The following is a 22,135-nucleotide window of genomic DNA, read 5'->3' on the forward strand; positions in this document are numbered from 1 at the left end:
CAAATTTGGTGGGAAATTCTATGAACAAAATGTTCAAACGTGTGTGAAATCTTATGGGACTTAACTGCTAAGGTCATCAGTCCCTAATAGAGATGGGTAGTTCGCGAACAAACAGGTGCAATGGAACGGTTCACCAAGATGAACAAAAGGACCAAGGAACATATTCCAAGGAACGATCGATTCATAGTTCACTTTGGTTGCAGCGGTCTACTTATAGTTCCCGGAAATGAAGAACGATCGGTCCATAGTTCACTAGTTCACTGCGGTCGCAGCGGTCACTTCGGCAGTTCTCGTTCCAGCCTTGATCGCATGCTCGTCTCAGTCTCGGTCTCCCTTGGCTGCACTCGTCATTCTTCACATGACCACTTGTCTCAGTTCCACTGCTGACTCCTCCTAGTTAGTTCAGTATCCAGTTGTTCATTTCGTTCACTGCGCTTGCCTATTTCAGATGTGTACCAAACTGTTCATGCACTTGGTTCTGGCTATTTAGCGCCCACGACCAGTAATCAAAAAGTATTTTATAGTTACATAAATTACATATAAATTATGTTGTATGTAATAGGTATGTCTTTTCAGGTAACAAAAGGGCATATCAGCTCACTTCATTATATCGATGAACAGCAGAAGACATACTAATAACAAGGCAAGTTTTTTTTCGTTATTCGTATATTATTTGGTTTCATCAACTTGATATAGCAGCTAACTTTCAATAATTTTCTTAATTTTTAGTGTAATAAAATTCATATAAAACGATTTTCGTGTATCTTTCATATACAAAACATTACATTTAGGAAGGCTCTAATTATTTTTAAGTTTGGTTGTTTCCCATTTGCATTACCTGCTAGTTTAGTCTCTTTGAAAAAAAAAAGAAAAGAAAAAAGGGTTGTGGGTCATTTTGGCTCAGTAGGAAAAGCGGTGCCCCTTTATTTGAAAAGACATAGATTGTCATAAAATTGTATTTACTTATTATCTCAAAAACATTTGTTCAGAAGAAGCTTTCAAACCAAAAACTTTATTACTGTGAACTTTATTATTATTATTATTATTGCTGCATTAACTTTAATAATGCAACATAAAAACCTAATTTTTACTAAGTGTGTGATGCAAGTATGAGAAAACCACATTTCATTTTACATTCCATAAAGTCTACTTCACCTACGAACTCAGAGACAATGTGAAGTACATATAGGGTGTAAACGATTATTGTTTACAACGTAGCATAGCTATGTAGTGGAAGTTGAAATGAAGAATTTTATACAAGACGCTTGTGGTCTATAAAGTTGGGAAACAGCCACCAACAGGTTTACAAGACTACATGAGCTATAGCTCATGTGTATCACATGGGATTTTCATGTTCTCTTCCCCAGCTCTCTACACATCAGCATCGATTGTTCCGCAATTGTTGCTTGCATTAGCTTGTTATTTCTTCACTGTCTAATTATTACATGTTTGTCTGTTTGTTGTATCTGTTTGTAACGGGCAACACATTATCCATAATTGGCGAGTAGTCTGTACTCGATGCCGGTTTTCCGTGCGCCACCCTATATTATTTCCCTGCAATCAGCCACACAAGGCTACAGTTGGCTAAATGAGAGGTTCTACGGAATCACTGAAATTTCTTCTAAAAGTGTGTGAGAATTCTGTAATGCATAAAAACTCTGTATTCCAGGGGGGGGGGGGGGGGGGCAAGTGCCCCCTCCTGGTGCCCTCCATCCTTCAGTCACCCACACTACTAGTTTTCAGTTTTTCATAAGAACCATGTACCGAGCGTAAAAGAACAGTGAACGAGTAAAAATGAATGGTTCCCAAAAAAGTATGATCAGCAGTGAACTAGTTACCAAGGATGAATGAGTTTGCCCACCTCTAGTCCCTAAGCTTACACACTACTTAACCTAAATTATCCTAAGGACAAACACATACACCCATGCCCGAGGGAGGGCTCGAACCTCTGCCGGGACCAGTCACACAGTCCATGACTGCAGCACCTTAGACCGCTCGGCTAATCCTGCGCGGCTTTCTATGAACAAACAAATGGTGTTGCCATGCGTTCCCCCCTGGCCACAGGTATTGCCAACTTGTACAAGGAGCACTTTGAAGACGTGGGACTGAACATCACCCACCATAAACCAAAGGTGTTCTACCAATACCTAGACGACACTGTTGTAGTGTGGCCCCATTGCAAGGAAAAACTACAGGAGTCCCTACGCCATCTCAATGGCATACATTACGTATAAGAGAATGGCTGCTTTCCTTTCTTGGATCTTTCAACCACGAAAAATCTGGATGATACATTGGGACACTCGGTCTACAGGAAGAAGACACACATGGACTTATATCTCAATGCTTGGAGCTGCCACCATCCAGCACAATGTAACTCAGTACTGAACACCTTAGTGCAAATAGGCAGGTTGATCTGTGACAGCAAGAGTTTGCCGCATGAGTTAGCACATCTGCGGGAATCCTTCTGTAAGAATGGCTACACCGAGACACAAATAAGACATGCCTTGCATGCAGACAAGAGGTGGGAGGAGAAACCAGAAGAAGACAAAGCAAAACATGTGGCATTTCTGCCGTTTTATGGACCACAAACAGCCAAGAGTGCAAGAATATTAAATTAGCATGAAATAACAACCATATTTCATGCACCGAAAAAAGTCAAAGATATACTTGGGGTTGTAGACACAGGGCATTTACAGTACTGAGTGCGAATGTGGGACAGAATATACTGGGCAGACACAATGATATATCTCCCGGCACTGTACTGAACACTTCAGGAATGTACGACTAGGACAGACAAACAAGTTCGCAGTAGCAGAAGACAGCATTATCGAGGGACACACCTTTGAATTCGAAAAAACAAAGAAGCTGTGCAGTGCCAATGGTTTCTGGGACTCAATCTTCAAAGAGGCACTGGGGATACGTCTGCACAACAATTTAGTAAACAGGGATAGCAGTTTGCAGTTCGGTGCAGCATGGAATCCCACAATTGACAAAATACGTCAGGAACACTCCGATCTGAAGGCAGTGGCGTCTGCAGACAGATTGGATAGCCACCAGGTCTTGATGCTGGTCCGAGAAGAATTCATCACCATGAGAGACTCGGTCATCAAGATAAACATCAGGTACAAGATGTGCTCTCTCATTTCAGTATATCAGTTAAGTCCCATGATAGGACATCATTTTGTGATGGATGTGTTCTTGGGAAATCCCACTGAAAATCATTTAGCCATCGCAGAGATTGTCCACAAACTGTCGGTGAGTTGGTCAATGCAGACATTAATGGACCCATGTCTATTGACTCTATAAATGGTTTTCATTACTACGTGATTTTCAAAGATGATTTTTCTTGTTTTGTTTAGATATATTTCATGGGAAGTAAATCTGAAGTGACTAACAATTTGAAAATATTTTTGAAGGAGTATGATGCTATTGGTCATAAGGTAAAAGTATTTCAGACTTACGGTGGAGGAGAGTTTAATTGTAACGTGGTAGTTGCTGTCCTACAAGACCGTGGTGCTGAGTTTCGTCTTACGTGTCCAGACAGTCCTGAGCAAAATGGTGTTGCTGAACAAGCAAATCAACATATAGTTGAATTAACCCTCTCAATGTTAACGTCTAGCAAGTTACCTAAATCATTTTGGGCTCATGTAAGTGACAGCCGCTTTTCTACTCAGTCGTACTGGAAAGTCAAGTACTGATGGTAAAACACCTTTCTAATTGTGGACAGGCAAAGTTTTTTAACAGTTTGAACTACACTCCTGGAAATGGAAAAAAGAACACATTGACACCGGTGTGTCAGACCCACCATACTTGCTCCGGACACTGCGAGAGGGCTGTACAAGCAATGATCACACGCACGGCACAGCGGACACATCAGGAACCGCGGTGTTGGCTGTCGAATGGCGCTAGCTGCGCAGCATTTGTGCACCGCCACCGTCAGTGTCAGCCAGTTTGCCGTGGCATACGGAGCTCCATCGCAGTCTTTAACACTGGTAGCATGCTGCCACAGCGTGGACGTGAACCGTATGTGCAGTTGACGGACTTTGAGCGAGGGCGTATAGTGGGCATGCGGGAGGCCGGGTGGACGTACCGCCGAATTGCTCAACACGTGGGGCGTGAGGTCTCCACAGTACATCGATGTTGTCGCCAGTGGTCGGCGGAAGGTGCACGTGCCCGTCGACCTGGGACCGGACCGCAGCGACGCACGGATTCACGCCAAGACCGTAGGATCCTACGCAGTGCCGTAGGGGACCGCACCGCCACTTCCCAGCAAATTAGGGACACTGTTGCTCCTGGGGTATCGGCGAGGACCATTCGCAACCGTCTCCATGAAGCTGGGCTACGGTCCCGCACACCATTAGGCTGTCTTCCGCTCACGCCCCAACATCTTGCAGCCCGCCTCCAGTGGTGTCGCGACAGGCGTGAATGGAGGGACGAATGGAGACGTGTCGTCTTCAGCGATGAGAGTCGCTTCTGCCTTGGTGCCAATGATGGTCGTATGTGTGTTTGGCGCCGTGCAGGTGAGCGCCACAATCAGGACTGCATACGACCGAGGCACGCAGGGCCAACACCCGGCATCATGCTGTGGGGAGCGATCTCCTACACTGGCCGTACACCGCTGGTGATCGTCGAGGGGACACTGAATAGTGCACGGTACATCCAAACCATCATCGAACCCATCGTTCTACCATTCCTAGACCGGCAAGGGAACTTGCTGTTCCAACAGGACAATGCACGTCCGGATGTATCCCGTGCCACCCAACGTGCTCTAGAAGGTGTAAGTCAACTACCCTGGCCAGCAAGATCTCCGGATCTGTCCCCCATTGAGCATGTTTGGGACTGGATGAAGCATCGTCTCACGCGGTCTGCAAGTCCAGCACGAACGCTGGTCCAACTGAGGCGCCAGGTGGAAATGGCATGGCAAGCCGTTCCACAGGACTACATTCAGCATCTCTACGATCGTCTCCATGGGAGAATAGCAGCCTGCATTGCTGCGAAAGGTGGCTATACACTGTACTAGTGCCGACATTGTGCATGCTCTGTTGCCTGTGTCTATGTGCCTGTGGTTCTGTCAGTGTGATCAGGTGATGTATCTGGCCCCAGGAATGTGTCAATAAAGTTTCCCCTTCCTGGGACAATGAATTCACGGTGTTCTTATTTCAATTTCCAGGAGTGTATATACAAAGTTTTGGATCAAAATGCTATGTTCATTTGCCAAAGAAATTTCGTTCTATGTTTGATGAAAAGGCTATACCTGATCATTTCATTGGCTGCGTGAATGACAAAGATGGTTACTAAGTGTGGATTCCATCAAAAGATCGTTTGATGAAATCAAGCAATGTTGATTTTCAACCAGAAAAGCTATGTATGACTGGAAATTTGATTGAATTGGAATTTAATTCCGTACCTGAAGAAACAGAAGAGAAAAGTGAATCTACTGTTGATCAGATTGAAACTAGTGACCAAGAATATTTGAATGAGTTACCAAATCAACATCCAGTTCGTGAAATACATCCCCCCAGGAAAATTTGGTGACTACGACTTAGGATACCACCCTCATCGCTCTCAAGAAGCAAATGCATTAGTTTGCCTCACAAAAGCAATCTATGAAGAGCTTGCACCAACAAACTTCAATGAAACTATGGAAGGTAGTAATTCCCGTGAATGGTTTAATGCAATGAAAGAAGAAATGAAATCATTTGAAGAAAATTATACTTGGGACTTGGTAGAACTGCGTAAAGGAAAACGTGTTGTCAATGATCGATGGGTGATTCTTATTAAATATACACCTGATGGATCAATTGATCGATACCATGCTTGCTTGGTTGTGCACAGTACATTTCAATTGCCAGACTGGATCATGATGAAACGTTTAGTCTAGTTGCTCATTATGATGCTATTCGTGCTGTAATAGCGATTGCAGCTGAAGAAAATTTGAAACTTGCTCAGTTTGACGTTAGAACTGCATTTGTATATGGTGACTAGGATACAGAAATATACTTGGCTCAACCAGAAGGTTTTGATGATGGGTCAGGTTGTGTTTGTCGACTCAAGAAATCATTGTGTGGACTTAATCACATCGTTGCTGGAATAATAAGTTTCATTCATTGATCACAAAAAATGGCTTTATTAGTTCAACAGGAGATATTTGCATTTACATTTGACAAAGCAAAACAGAAAAAATTGCTGATTGCTATTTATGCCGATGATGGACTTATCATAGGAACAACTGAAAGTGCGGTGAATTCATTTTTAGACATGTTAAAGTCTGAATCCAAAATAACAGTGGGATCCTTAGACTCATTTTTAGGTATGCAAATAGAGCAATGAGACTCTGGCTTGTTTATTTCACAGTGAGCAATGCACAGAAATTCTACATCATTTTAACATGGCTGATTCAAAACCATTAAAAACTCCATGTGATAATGAACAATTAGACACTGAATATGGCAATGTTCTTGACAACAACGTTCCTTATTGTTCAGCTGTGGGATCATTAATGTACATGGCATGCTTGATTCATCCAGATCGTGCTTATGCTGTTTCAAAAGTTTCTTGATCTATGGCTAAACCCAATTCTTCTGATTGGAACGCTGTAAAATGTATTTTCGGATGTCTTTGTGGTTCTTCAGACTTAGGTCTCTTCTGTACTTCATATTGCGGTAAACTTTGTGCCTGTGCTGATGCTGACTTTGCTGGCAACACTAAAACAAGACGATCAACAAATGGTTTTGTTTCAATGATTGGTGATACGGCTGTATCGTGGACATCTCAACTGCAGAAATCAGTTGCACTATCCACCACTGAAGTGAAATTCATTGCTGCAAGTGAAGGAGCCAAGGAGTTAGTATGGCTCAGCAGACTACTGTTGGAGATCAGTGGGAAAAGAAACATTGACAATGGAAGTACCATTAAATTAGTGAAAAACACAGAGTTCCACAAACGTTCTAAGCACATACAAGTATGGTATTACTTTGTGCATGAACTCTATCAATATGGAGATATCAATGTAGAATATGTGTGTTCTGAAAATCAACTTGGTGACATGTTTACAAAGCCATTAAAATCAAACACATTTAAAGCAATGTGTACCAAGATAGCACTCTGTAACGAATGTGTTTTGGCCACTTATTAATTTTTTAAAGTTGTTCAGTGAACCACAGTTTGATTTGGAAAGCTATTATGTGTACCAGTCTTTTTGTTGTTCCTGTCTGCAACTCAATGGGTCATCTTTGCAGTGAGTAGCAATCTATCCTTGTTGATATTCCAACCTAGAGTCTCAAATGTTTCACAGCAATGTATGTAATATTTGCTCACTGTTCAGAGCATGCATGTAGTTTGAAGAGCTGGCTGATTCACATGAAAACATATGTTACTCTCAGTGTGAGAAAGTAATTTCTGGGGTCATGATGCATTGTGTGTGGCTAGAAAGCTTCTATCATATTCCCTATGGCTGATGTAAATTGCTACAACTCAGGCATATTTGATGATATACTTTGTAGTAGAATCTTTGTGTTTTTAATCTTATTAATATGCCAGTAGATGGAAAAATCCAAGTTGTGGGTGTGTTCTACATGTAAGACTGTCAACAAAGAGTTGCCACATTCATCATGAGCTGCTGCACTCAAACTGTAACATTGACTTTGCATGCAAGAAGCTGGTGCCAGAGTACAGTGGTTGACTTCTGGTAACTGATATCAGTTTTAGTATATGTTGCACATGTTGCTAGGTGCAATCTGATCTTTGATCATTAATAAGAATTTTTGCAGCTTAGTTCACATGCTGAAATATTTTTATTTTATCAATGACTAGTTTTGACAAAGTATAGCTGTCATCTTCAGACCTTCTGCAAATAATATTACTGTGCACAAATTGCACAACCATAACAAGAGCACACTCCATTTATAAAGCAAAGGTGTCATGTTGGCTTGTCAAATACATAAAATAGGGTAAATAAAAAGTCAATAGTGGCAACAGTGTGCCCTGGTGTGGAGGCAAGTTGATCCATGAAGCCATAATAGGTGCAGCCCATCAGGAAAGAAAGCATTTATTTGTTTTCATTCATTTAAAGTGTAGCAACTTTATTTCTTGATATTACCGTGTGTAATGCAAGTGCCTTTTATACCTTTTATGTAACTATCATCTGAAAATCGAAGTTTGTGTAATTTTTATATTTATATTGGGATTATGATTTTTCTGTACAATTTTGTTGACTCTATAACTTCATAAGTGTTACAATGATACTTCTTCCTGTTGGGTTTATAAATTTGTTGATGTATGTCTTTATGTACAGCCTATTGACCATAACTGGCAAAACATGATGGTGGTGGGATGTACATGCTGCAATCATTCTTCTTCTGGTTCTGTACACCATCAGAAATGGTGTGGTTGCATTCTGAATGTTTTAACAAGCTACTCATAGTAACAATTTTCTGATGGTTAACACTGTTTGATGTCTCAGACACCAATTACTGTGAAGATATGGTACATTGTTTTATTGTATTTAATGTTTCAATATTTCTTAAAATTTAATATTTTAAAAACTTTTTCAAGTTTGTACTTATTGTTATCAAACTGAAACACTATTTTTATTTTTGTTTCCTAGATGTGAAGGTCAACTGAAACCAGTTACTTAGTTACTACTGGGTTGTACTGCAATCAAGGCTACTAAAATATGCTGTGAGGCAAAAGATTATTGTTTCCTAGCTAATAGCATGTTGGTCCATCTTTGGGATGTAATACAGCAGTAATTCTGCATGACATGGATTCAAAAAGTCCTTGATAAGTTTCTAGAGGTATGTAGAACCAAATGTCCATGCATGGTACACAATTTATCTACTATATTTGGGCCACATGTTTGTGGACACAGAGCTGACACCAAAAAACATCTACATCTACACCATACTCCACAAGCCACCTAACAGTGTGTGTTGGAGGGTACTTCTGGTACCAGTAGCTACTCCCCCTTCCCTGTTCCACTCACAAACAGCATGTAGGAAGAATGACTGTCAGTAAAGCCTCTGTTAGAGCTCTAATGTCTCAATTTTTGTACAATCATGTTTATTTTGTGAGATGTTTGTGGGAGGAAATACTATGTCATCTGACACTTCCTGGAAGGTGCTCTCTTGAAATTTTAATAATAAACCTCTGTGTGATTTACAAAACCTCTCTTGTAATGTCTGCCACTGGAGTATGTTGAGCACTTCTGTAACACTCTCACACATACAAATAATCCTGTGATGAAACATGGTGCTCTTCATTGGATTTTATCTATCTCTTCTATCAGCCATATCTTGTAAGTATCCCAGATTTATAAACAATACTCAAAAATCTGTCAAACAAGTGCCTTTTAAGCCACTTCCTCCCTGGATGAGATATACTCCCTTAAGATTATTCCTATGAATCTCAGTCTGGCATGTGTTTTTCCTACTATTTGTTTTATATGGTCATTGCACTTAAGGTCACTCTGGATAGTTACTCCTAAACATTTTATGGTAGATACTGTTTCCAGAAATTTGTCATCAATAGTATAGTTGTACAGTAGTGGATTTCTTTTCCATTTTATGTGTAATATGTCACATTTATTTTTATTTATGGTCAACTGCCAGAGCTTGCTCCATTCAACAATCCTCTGTATGTCATTCTGCGAGGTAACTGTCTTCTGGCATTGCTACTTTCTTTAGACAAACACATTATCTGTGAACAGTATTGAACAGCTTCTGATGCTTTCTGCTAGACCATTTACACACACGGTAAACACACAACAGTCCTATCACACTTCTTGGGGTGTAACTGAAGTTACCTTTACTTTGGTTGATTTTGTTCCATTAAGAGCAATGTGTTGAGTTACATTTGCAAGGAAGTCTTGAATCCAGACACAGTCCTTGTCTGATACTTGGTAAGCTCATTTTTTTTCCACTAAATGGCAGTGCAGGACGTTGTCAAATGCCTTCCCAAAGTCGGGGAACGTAGCGTCAACCTGAGCATTATTGTCTGCAAGTCTATGGATCTCATGGAGATACAGAGTTAGCTGAGTTTTGCAAAATCTCTGTATGCAGAATCCATGTTTATTTTTATAGAAGAGATTTTTGGTCTCCAAAAACGTCATAATTCTTGGCATGAAACATGTTCCATAATTAACCAACTGAATGACAACAATATAGGTCTGTAATTATGAGCATCTGTCCTATGACCCTTCTTGAAAATGGGAATGACCTGCATCTTTTTGCGCTCACTAGATACCATTTGTTGCTCCAATGATCTACAATAAACTTCTGCTAGAAGGGGAGTAAGTTCTTTCGCATAATATTTGTAGAATCTTAAGGGTACCTCATTGGGTCCAGATGCCTTTTCACTACTAAATGATTTTAGATGCTTTTCTATTCCATGATATCACAGTATCCACCATTGTGATATTCATACAATGATTGAAATGAGAGACCATGTTATGATCTCCCACACTGAAACAATTTCAGGAGACTGAATTCAGTATTTCAGTCTTCTCTCTGTTATCTTCTGTTTTGGTGCCAGTTGGTCACTGAGTGAAAGAACAGAGGATTTCAAACTGTTTTCTGATTTTATGTAAGACCAAAACCTCTTAGAGTTTTCATTCAGATTGATGGACAAAGTTTTATTTTAAAATTCATTGAATGCTTCTCTCTTTGCTCTTCTTATGCTCATTTTCTCAGTTTTTGCTTGTCAGCTAGGTTTTGACTTATCTTTATTCTGTAATGAAGCTCTCTTAGTTTACATAGCAGTTTTATAACACAGCTATTAAGCCATGGAAGTTCTTTTTTACCCTTTAAGATCTTGCTCGGAACATACTTACCTAAGACATATTGAACATTGCTTGTGAATTGTTTCCATTTGGACTCCACATCTTCACCCTCAGCACCAAATATTTGATGTTGGCTACTCAGATACTCTGTTGTTTGTATCCTGCCACTCTTGCTAAGCAAAATTATTTTCCTACCTCTCCCAACTATCCTTATAAAAGCCATAGTCATAGTTGCTGTCGCAGCCATATGATCACTGATACCTTCCTCTTAATTAACTGATTCAATAACTTGCTAGGAGGTCTAAAATTTTACTTTCATAAGTTGTTTCTTCAATTATATGCTCACAGTAATTTTTGGGCAAGACATTAAGAATAATTTCAGATGAATCCCTGCTTCTGGCACTAGTTTTGATAGTATGACTCTCCCAACCTGGCAAGCTGAAGTCACCCCTTATGACAAAGGCATGATTAGGAAAATTACTAACAATATTCTGCAACTTCTTTGTGAAGCACTCTACCACTACAGCTCCTGACTTAGCAGTCCAATTATCATTTTTGACTCACCTTTGATGCTTATCTTCACTCAGATTAATTCACACTTGGAATCCATGATAACCTCATTAGATATTATTGGATTCTTTCCTATGATAAATATGCTGCCACCATTGGTGACTAATTCATGACAGAGATACCAGTCTGAACTTGCTATTCACAATTTTGTGACTATTCACTACAAGTTTCAACTAACTTTCTGTTCCTAATACTATCTGGGCATTATAAATTTCAAGAAGTGATACTAATTCTGGAATCTTTCCTTGGATGCTCCAGCAGTTTACTAATACTATATTAATCATATATATATCCAATCTGTGAGGATGAAAATTCTGTGATAACGCTGTGGCTGATGTAACTTCAATTTTGGCAAGCAATTCATCTCTGATCCCAAGGGGAGATTTTTGGTGTGTTATACTAGTACCTAGTTCTTGCCTGTAGTGCATGTCTGACTTACTGAGGGGAACTGTGTAATTCTGCACCCAATAGTAGAGGTCACGAAATTCACATCTGATGCCATCGCAGAGTTGTCTGAGCCTCTGGTTTAGATCTTCCTCTTTGCTCCAGAGTAAATGACCATGATAAACCCTGGGTATGATGCTACAAATAGTCAACTTAGCCTGCACCCCACATGTGTTGCTAGTTGCCTTGACCAAATCAGCCATCTACCAAACTAAATTGAGAATAGCCTCAGAACCCAAGCTGCAGTCATTGTTGGTGCTGACATGTGCCATTAATTGAAGCTTGTGCACTTGATAGCCACTGGCAGAGCTTCTGCCATGTCACAGGTGAGATGCCATGGCTAAACATACCAAGTGCACACTGGCAGTCTACTGCACCCTGTGCGCTATTTCTCTGTGGAGCTCCATTACCCACCTAATGTTGGAGCTCCCAATGACTAGCTTACCCACCTTCTGCCCTTGTCTAGACTAGGCACAAAAATCGCTGATGGCCCAATGGGAGAGGCATCTGATGCTGGCACAGAAGTAATATCAACATGTAGCATCTTGTACCTATTACTAAGGTGTAAGGAGCCAGCTGTCAGTCCATTCCTTCTTTTTCTTTCCACCTAGTGACATGTGAACCCACCACCGTCCATCAATCACTCTCAAGTGAAGATGAAGTGTTCAAATTTTGTGTATCAGAAGAGACAGAGACAACCAGGTCATCAAGGGATTCCAATAGCACCAAGGCTGTTGCATGTCTCATCACTGATGCCCTGCAGCTTTGAGCAGCAGCCAGCCTCTAGCTAGTTATGGACAGCAGCAAATTCTCCCTGTATCCACTCACAACAAGAACAGTCCTTAACTATATCATACAAGGTAAAATAAAACTGAATGAGGTTTCAAAAATACAAAAAAAGCAGTGAGGAGTAACTCAGGAAGTACAAATAGCCACCAACAAGAGAGAAAATTTACCCAACAGCGGCGCTACTTAGGTTGGAACATATGCAAAATCTAAACGAGGTGAATAAATAAACTACACCATAAGATCACAACATCTGTTGCTTCTTAACACAGAAATAAAACTACCTACTGGAAGTAGATGGATCAACAGTTACTTTCTAATAGAAACTCTGCTTACACAAAAGCTACTGCAGGAAGTAACTATGCTGATTCGAAAGCACAGGTTTAAGCTATAGGCTGTGTACTAACATGAGATTTAAGTCTGGAGTGATAATGTGGCTCTTTAGGCTGCAGTCACCTCACACAGATGTGCTCTTTATTTATGCAAAAGAAAATGTTTAGAGTAAGTTAGTAAACTCTATACTACACAGTAGAATGCACACAATCAACTTCTTTGTGGAAATAAATCACAAACACAAAGTAAACTAAATTATTGTTTATCAGACAAACTGGTACAGCTCAGGCACATTGTCTCTGCCCCACAACTGCAGCTATACTGAGTGTACAAATACTGTATCCAGTGGTCATGAGATTTAAACAGAGTCATGTGATGTGGCACTTCAAGATGTGGTCATCTCACACAGCTACATACTAAAATTTATGCAAAAGAAAAAACTTAGACTATGTTAGTAATCACTAGTCTACACAGTTAAAAAAAATGCATAGAATTCACTTCCTCGTGGTAATACATGAGAAACACAAACTAAGCTAAATTAGTATTTATCAGACATACTGGCACAGCTCAGGCACATTGCTTCTGCTCTGCAACTGTGGCTACACCATAACATACCAGATGTGTTCCATCAGGTTCAGATCAGGCAAATTTTAAATGTCAAGACATAAATGTGCATTCAGTACATTAGATAGCTTCCTACAAGTATCTGTGATGCTTAGTAGCATCTGTACCTGGTCCCTGTTTTCATATATAAATCCAAGGTCTATGATTTGTATCCAATACAAATAATATTGAATATAATAAAGAATAGGGATACGTCAAAAAGGACAAATAAGAAATGAGTACCAAATTAGTACATCTGTTAAGTACCTATCATCATTAACTATTATCACCTATTAATTACTATTGCATCATCATTCAAAGTACACAGGTATTGTTTTTATACTTGATTTGATTCTTTGTCATATATTAGTCAAGGAGTTATATAATTGTCTGATAAACTGATGGCTATTTATCATTTATTGTTTAGTATTTCTGCAATAATGTAGAAATACCACTGTCTGACATCTTTCTTCAACAGTGCTGGAAAACTGTACCACTATTTACGTTCTATATGTTCTTAGTATTGTTTTTGTCTTGGCACAGTTTTGAAAAATGTTTTTTGCACTATGTTGCACTGTACAGAGCAATGCTGATGTTATACTAAATAGTATTAATCAATGGCAGCTGCAGTTGTTGAGGGCCTTCCTTGCTTCATTTCTTGCCGTAAAGTTTTGAGTGAGGGGAGATAAGTAGCAGCAACTGACAAATTTGGTTTTAGATCAAACTGACTTCGATGGTTTGGCTGTAAAAGTGTCAGTGATGGTGAAATGTTAACAATATAGAACTTAGGTTTCAGTTAATAAAGAAAATATTGAGTAGCTTAATTATAAATAATGATTCTGATGATCAAAATTTTGCATAAAAAAGAATTATGTAGTGTATCTCAGTGGCTCAGCAGTAAAGTGTCAGACTGTGTATTCACAGGACTTTGGTTCAACCATGCATTGGTAATAAGATTTTTAACCATTATGTCCATCTTCTCTCATCTCTGGCAATGATTATTAATGTAAAAAATGCTGAGTTGCACTGTGGTTCGTAACCACATTAAACTGTATGTCCCCTCATAACTGATTAGGAAAGTCAGTTCAAAGGTCAGAGGAAGTCAAAGCCATACAATGAAGCCAAATGCATACCATTTTTAATAGGACCATGCCTAATAAATCACTGTGGTGTTCAAACAAATCTTTTGGTAGATGACAGCTGTACTTTATAGTAGACAATGTTGAGATAATTTAACATATAATTTAATATATCCTAGCAACAATTCATACCCATTTCACTCTAAAATGTACTCCTACGAGCTGTGGTTTATGCATTGTGATGTAGTGGTTAGCATGACTGGCTGGTATGCTGTAGGCTGCCAATTTGAGACCGAACACTAGAAATTACTGGTTATTTAGCATTTATCATTTCTGGGAGGCTCTCAAAATATTGTATGTTTGTAATGTTCATATAATCTGGAATATCCGATGTTAGTATAAAGAGCAGCATTGTGGAATATTGGATGCTTGTATAAATTGCAGCATCCCCAGTCAGTAGATCAGTTCTCTTCTGGCTCCACATTGACATTCATAATAAATGTGCTTTCAGTGCTGAATGCTCTGTTTCATTCATGACCATTCCCAAAGAGCTAACATGTGCTCAGTGGAACATCTTTGAGCTGAGTTAGAACATTACTTCACGTCGGATCCCAGCATCCAACATTATTTTCTCTTAGCCTCTTGAGGAAGAATGGGATGACATTCCTCCAGAGACATTTACACATCTCACTGAAAGTGTTTCCGTCAGAGTTCAAGCTATCAAAAAGGCAAAGGGTGAACAGACCCAAAACTAATATCCACTCACAGGTGTCTGGATACTTATGATCTGGTAGTGTATGATGATGCAACTATTACTAAAACAATGATCCCTCAAACTATGAGTAAGAGCTTCAAGTAAAGCTAGAAGGAGGGACTCCAATACATTACTGAACATGTTAAGGGAATTAAAAATAAGCAAGTGTTATGAAAATAGTCTAAAAGGATTATGACAGAAAAATACACACAATAGGAAAGAATATCAATAACATAGGTAAATTCAAAACGTCTAATGCATTTATTTGTGTTTAGATGAATATTACATTTCAGTCAGCTCATTAACGGTGTTGTCTTATAATTTTCATATTTCATTCACTGAAATCACACCTAGATGTGGTATAAGATAATCAATTCTCCAGAACTTCATCCAGGATATGTGTAATGATATTATAATATAGGGCTACTATTTTTCATACGTAAAATTTTTCATATGCAAAATTTTATCATCCGCCCAGTACTCTCCACTGGAAATATTCACATAGAGCCCACATTTGAGGTATATATAAATTGGAAAATGAATCAGATTCAGTGGTCCTCCATGTATTCAGCAACATAAGTTGTTTTTTGATTCCATAGTCATTTATCTCTACATTTGTCGAAATTGTGTCCTTGCAGTGATCAAAATGAGGTACTGTAGAATGCTCTGCTTTAGTGAAACAACTTAAAAATTGCCATTTCCTGCACCATGCGCCAATTTATTGCAGATCCTCCTGAATTTCAGTACAATTTTCCATTGTTGCAACCTCTCATTATACTACAGCATCATCTGTAAAAAGCCTCAGTGAACTTCCAATTATATCCACAAGGTCATTTACGTATATTGTGAATAGCAACGGTCCTACTCCCCTGCGGCACACCTGAAATCACTCTTAAGACCGTCATCAACCTGACATTGGGTGAGCCAACAATCTCCATGCTGTCAAAAGGCCTGAACTATGCTCCGACTCCAAGAACGTTCCCAAAACATGACATCATCTGCAGCGTCGAGCAAGCCATAATTGGACTCCCACTGAGAGCAGCTGAGGAAGTGAGGAGGGAGACCAGCAAGCAAGAATGCCAAAGAACAACATTACGGCAGAAGAGCGCAAGGCACTGTTGAACCTTCGCGATGACAGGGGTATAGTGGTCTTAGCATCATACAAAGGGAATGCAACAGTCCTACTGAAGTCAGAAGATTAATGGCAGAAGATCAACACCTTACTACAAGATCCAGCATACAAAGAAGTGGGGAAAGACACAACTGCTTCTGTTACACGTAAGACCATCGATCTTCTCAATAGCTCAGGACTTAACAGAAACACCATCAGGAAGCTTTACCCGAAGGCACCGGCTCCACTGTGACCGTATGGCCTCCTGAAGATCCATAAGGAGAATGTCCCACTACATCCTATATCGAACACCATAAATTCTCTGATGTATAGTGTAGTGAAGCACCTAGCACAGCTGTTAAAACCACTCATGGGTCACTGCCCTTACCATGTCAAGAACTCAACCAAATTTGTTAAGGTACTCCAAGGGTTATGCCTGGATGAGAAGGATCTACCAGTCAGCTTTGATGTCACTTCTCTTTTCACCTGGGTGCCACTGGATGATTCCTTAGCCCAACTTGAAGATCACTTCAATGAGGACACACTCAGACTCTTTTGTTTTGTGTTAACCACAACGTACTTCAAATGTGGTGGGAAATTCTATGAACAAAATGTTCAAACGTGTGTGAAATCTTATGGGACTTAACTGCTAAGGTCATCAGTACCTAATAGAGATGGGTAGTTTGCGAACAAACAGGTGCAATGGAACGGTTCACCAAGATGAACGAAAGGACCAAGGAACATATTCCAAGGAACGATCGGTTCATAGTTCACTTCGGTTGCGGCGGTCTACTTATAGTTCCTGGGAATGAAGAACGATCAGTTCATAGTTCACTAGTTCACTGCGGTCGCAGCGGTCACTTCGGCAGTTCTCGTTCCATCCTTGGTCACATGCTCGGCTCAGTCTCGGTCACCCTCGGCTGCACTCGTCATTCTTCACATGACCACTTGTCTCAGTTCCACTGCCGACTCCTCCTAGTTAGTTCAGTATCCAGTTGTTCATTTCGTTCACTGCGCTTGCCTATTTCAGATGTGTACCAAACTGTTCATGAACTTGGTTCTGGCTATTTAGCGCCCACGACTAGAAATCAAAAAGTATTTTATAGTTACATAAATTACATATAAATTATGTTGTATGTAATAGGTATGTCTTTTCAGGTAACAAAAGGGCATATCAGCTCACTTCATTATATCGATGAACAGCAGAAGACATACTAATAACAAGGCAAGTTTTTTTCGTTATTCGTATATTTTTTGGTTTCATCAACTAGATTTAGCAGCTAACTTTCAATAATTTTCTTAATTTTTAGTGTAATAAAATTCATATAAAACGATTTTCGTGTATCTTTCATATACAAAACATTACATTTAGGAAGGCTCTAATTATTTTTAAGTTTGGTTGTTTCCTATTTGCATTACCTGGTAGTTTAGTTTCTTTGCAAAAAAAAAAAAAGAAAAGAAAAAAGGGTTGTGGGTCATTTTGGCTCAGTAGGAAAAGTGGTGCCTCTTTATTTGAAAAGACACAGATTGTCATGAAATTGTATTTACTTATTATCTCAAAAACATTTGTTCAGAAGAAGCTTTCAAACCAAAAACTTTATTACTGCGAACTTTATTATTATTATTATTATTGCTGCATTAACTTTAATAATGCAACATAAAAACCTAATTTTTACTAAGTGTGTGATGCAAGTATGAGAAAACCACATTTTATTTTACATTCCATAAAGTCTACTTCACCTACGAACTCAGAGACAATGTGAAGTACATATAGGGTGTAAACGATTATTGTTTACAACGTAGCATAGCTATGTAGTGGAAGTTGAAATGAAGAATTTTATACAAGACGCTTGTGGTCTATAAAGTTGGGAAACAGCCACCAACAGGTTTACAAGACTACATGAGCTATAGCTCATGTGTATCACATGGGATTTTCATGTTCTCTTCCCCAGCTCTCTACACATCAGCATCGATTGTTCCGCAATTGTTGCTTGCATTAGCTTGTTATTTCTTCACTGTCTAATTATTACATGTTTGTCTGTTTGTTGTATCTGTTTGTAACGGGCAACACATTATCCATAATTGGCGAGTAGTCTGTACTCGATGCCGGTTTTCCGTGCGCCACCCTATATTATTTCCCTGCAATCAGCCACACAAGGCTACAGTTGGCTAAATGAGAGGTTCTACGGAATCACTGAAATTTCTTCTAAAAGTGTGTGAGAATTCTGTAATGCATAAAAACTCTGTATTCCAGGGGGGGGGGGGGGGGGGGGCAAGTGCCCCCTCCTGGTGCCCTCCATCCTTCAGTCACCCACACTACTAGTTTTCAGTTTTTCATAAGAACCATATACCGAGCGTAAAAGAACAGTGAACGAGTAAAAATGAATGGTTCCCAAAAAAGTATGATCAGCAGTGAACTAGTTACCAAGGATGAATGAGTTTGCCCACCTCTAGTCCCTAAGCTTACACACTACTTAACCTAAATTATCCTAAGGACAAACACATACACCCATGCCCGAGGGAGGGCTCAAACCTCTGCCGGGACCAGTCACACAGTCCATGACTGCAGCACCTTAGACCGCTCGGCTAATCCTGCGCGGCTTTCTATGAACAAACAAATGGTGTTGCCATGCGTTCCCCCCTGGCCACAGGTATTGCCAACTTGTACAAGGAGCACTTTGAAGACGTGGGACTGAACACCACCAACCATAAACCAAAGGTGTTCTACCAATACCTAGACGACACTGTTGTAGTGTGGCCCCATCGTAAGGAAAAACTACAGGAGTTCCTATGCCATCTCAATGGCATACTTTAGGTATAAGAGAATGGCTGCTATCCTTTCTTGGATCTTTCAACCAAGAAAAATCTGGACGATACTTTGGGACACTCGGTCTACAGGAAGAAGACACACACGGACTTATATCTCAATGCTTGGAGCTGCCACCATCCAGCACAATGTAACTCAGTACTGAACACCTTAGTGCAAATAGGCAGGTTGATCTGTAACAGCAAGAGTTTGCCGCATGAGTTAGCACATCTGCGGGAATCCTTCTGTAAGAATGGCTACACCGAGACACAAATAAGACATGCCTTGCATGCAGACAAGAGGTGGGAGGAGAAATCAGAAGAAGACAAAGCAAAACGTGTGGCGTTTCTGCCGTTTTCTGGACCGCCAACAGCCAAGAGTGCAAGAATAATAAATTAACATGAAATAACGACTATCTTTCATGCACCGAAAAAAGTCAAAGATATACTTGGCTCAACCAAAGACCAACTGGGGTTGCAGACACAGGGCATTTACAGTACTGAGTGCGAATGTGGGACAGAATATCCTGGGCAGACACAATGATATATCTCCCAGCACTGTACTGAACACTTCAGGAACATACGACTAGGACAGACAAACAAGTTTGCAGTAGCAGAAGATAGCATTATTGAGGGACACACCTTCGAGTTCGAAAAAACAAAGAAGCTGTGCAGTGCCAACGGTTTCTGGGACTCAATCTTCAAAGAGGCACTGGGGATACGTCTGCACAACAATTTAGTAAACAGGGATAGCAGCTTGCAGTTCAGTGCAGCATGGAATCCCACAATTGACAAAATACGTCAGGAACACTCTGATCTGAAGGCAGTGGCGTCTGCAGACAGATTGGATAGCCACCAGGTCTTGATGCTGGTCCGAGAAGAATTCATCACCATGAGAGACTCGGTCATCAAGATAAACATCAGGTACAAGATGTGCTCTCTCGTTTCAGTAAAATCAGTGAGTGCCATGATAGGACATCATTTTGTGATGGATGTGTTCTTGGGAAATCCCACTGAAAATCATTTAGCCATCGCAGAGATTGTCCACAAACTGTCAGTGAGTTGATCAACGCAGACATTAATGGACCCATGTCTATTGACTCTATAAATGGTTTTCATTACTACGTGATTTTCAAAGATGATTTTTCTTGTTTTGTTTAGATATATTTCATGGGAAGTAAATCTGAAGTGACTAACAATTTGAAAATATTTTTGAAGGAGTATGATGCTATTGGTCATAAGGTAAAAGTATTTCAGACTTACGGTGGAGGAGAGTTTAATTGTAACGTGGTAGCTGCTGTCCTACAAGACCATGGTGCTGAGTTTCGTCTTACGTGTCCAGACACTCCTGAGCAAAATGGTGTTGCTGAACAAGCAAATCAACATATAGTTGAATTAACCCTCTCAATGTTAACTTCTAGCAAGTTACCTAAACCATTTTGGGCTTATGTAAGTGACAGCCGCTTTGCTACTCAGTCGTACTGGAAAGTCAAGTACTGATGGTAAAACACCTTTCTAATTGTGGACAGGCAAAGTTTTTTAACAGTTTGAACTACACTCCTGGAAATGGAAAAAAGAACACATTGACACCGGTGTGTCAGACCCACCATACTTGCTCCGGACACTGCGAGAGGGCTGTACAAGCAATGATCACACGCACGGCACAGCGGACACATCAGGAACCGCGGTGTTGGCTATCGAATGGCGCTAGCTGCGCAGCATTTGTGCACCGCCACCGTCAGTGTCAGCCAGTTTGCCGTGGCATACGGAGCTCCATCGCAGTCTTTAACACTGGTAGCATGCTGCCACAGCGTGGACGTGAACCGTATGTGCAGTTGACGGACTTTGAGCGAGGGCGTATAGTGGGCATGCGGGAGGCCGGGTGGACGTACCGCCGAATTGCTCAACACGTGGGGCGTGAGGTCTCCACAGTACATCGATGTTGTCGCCAGTGGTCGGCGGAAGGTGCACGTGCCCGTCGACCTGGGACCGGACCGCAGCGACGCACGGATTCACGCCAAGACCGTAGGATCCTACGCAGTGCCGTAGGGGACCGCACCGCCACTTCCCAGCAAATTAGGGACACTGTTGCTCCTGGGGTATCGGCGAGGACCATTCGCAACCGTCTCCATGAAGCTGGGCTACGGTCCCGCACACCATTAGGCTGTCTTCCGCTCACGCCCCAACATCTTGCAGCCCGCCTCCAGTGGTGTCGCGACAGGCGTGAATGGAGGGACGAATGGAGACGTGTCGTCTTCAGCGATGAGAGTCGCTTCTGCCTTGGTGCCAATGATGGTCGTATGTGTGTTTGGCGCCGTGCAGGTGAGCGCCACAATCAGGACTGCATACGACCGAGGCACGCAGGGCCAACACCCGGCATCATGCTGTGGGGAGCGATCTCCTACACTGGCCGTACACCGCTGGTGATCGTCGAGGGGACACTGAATAGTGCACGGTACATCCAAACCATCATCGAACCCATCGTTCTACCATTCCTAGACCGGCAAGGGAACTTGCTGTTCCAACAGGACAATGCACGTCCGGATGTATCCCGTGCCACCCAACGTGCTCTAGAAGGTGTAAGTCAACTACCCTGGCCAGCAAGATCTCCGGATCTGTCCCCCATTGAGCATGTTTGGGACTGGATGAAGCATCGTCTCACGCGGTCTGCAAGTCCAGCACGAACGCTGGTCCAACTGAGGCGCCAGGTGGAAATGGCATGGCAAGCCGTTCCACAGGACTACATTCAGCATCTCTACGATCGTCTCCATGGGAGAATAGCAGCCTGCATTGCTGCGAAAGGTGGCTATACACTGTACTAGTGCCGACATTGTGCATGCTCTGTTGCCTGTGTCTATGTGCCTGTGGTTCTG

The 22,135-nt window shown here is 41.0% G+C and overlaps 1 protein-coding gene across 8 annotated transcripts in view; it reads right to left on the minus strand.

Moving 5' to 3' along the window:
• LOC124555503 (bestrophin-2-like) overlaps positions 1-22,135 on the minus strand; it is a 674,041-nt gene that overhangs the window by 66,419 nt on the left and 585,487 nt on the right. The gene's annotated exons all lie outside the window — the stretch shown is intronic.

The sequence above is a fragment of the Schistocerca americana genome, chromosome X (genome assembly GCF_021461395.2).
Source record: "Schistocerca americana isolate TAMUIC-IGC-003095 chromosome X, iqSchAmer2.1, whole genome shotgun sequence".
In the NCBI taxonomy this organism is placed as follows: Eukaryota; Metazoa; Arthropoda; class Insecta; order Orthoptera; family Acrididae; genus Schistocerca; species Schistocerca americana.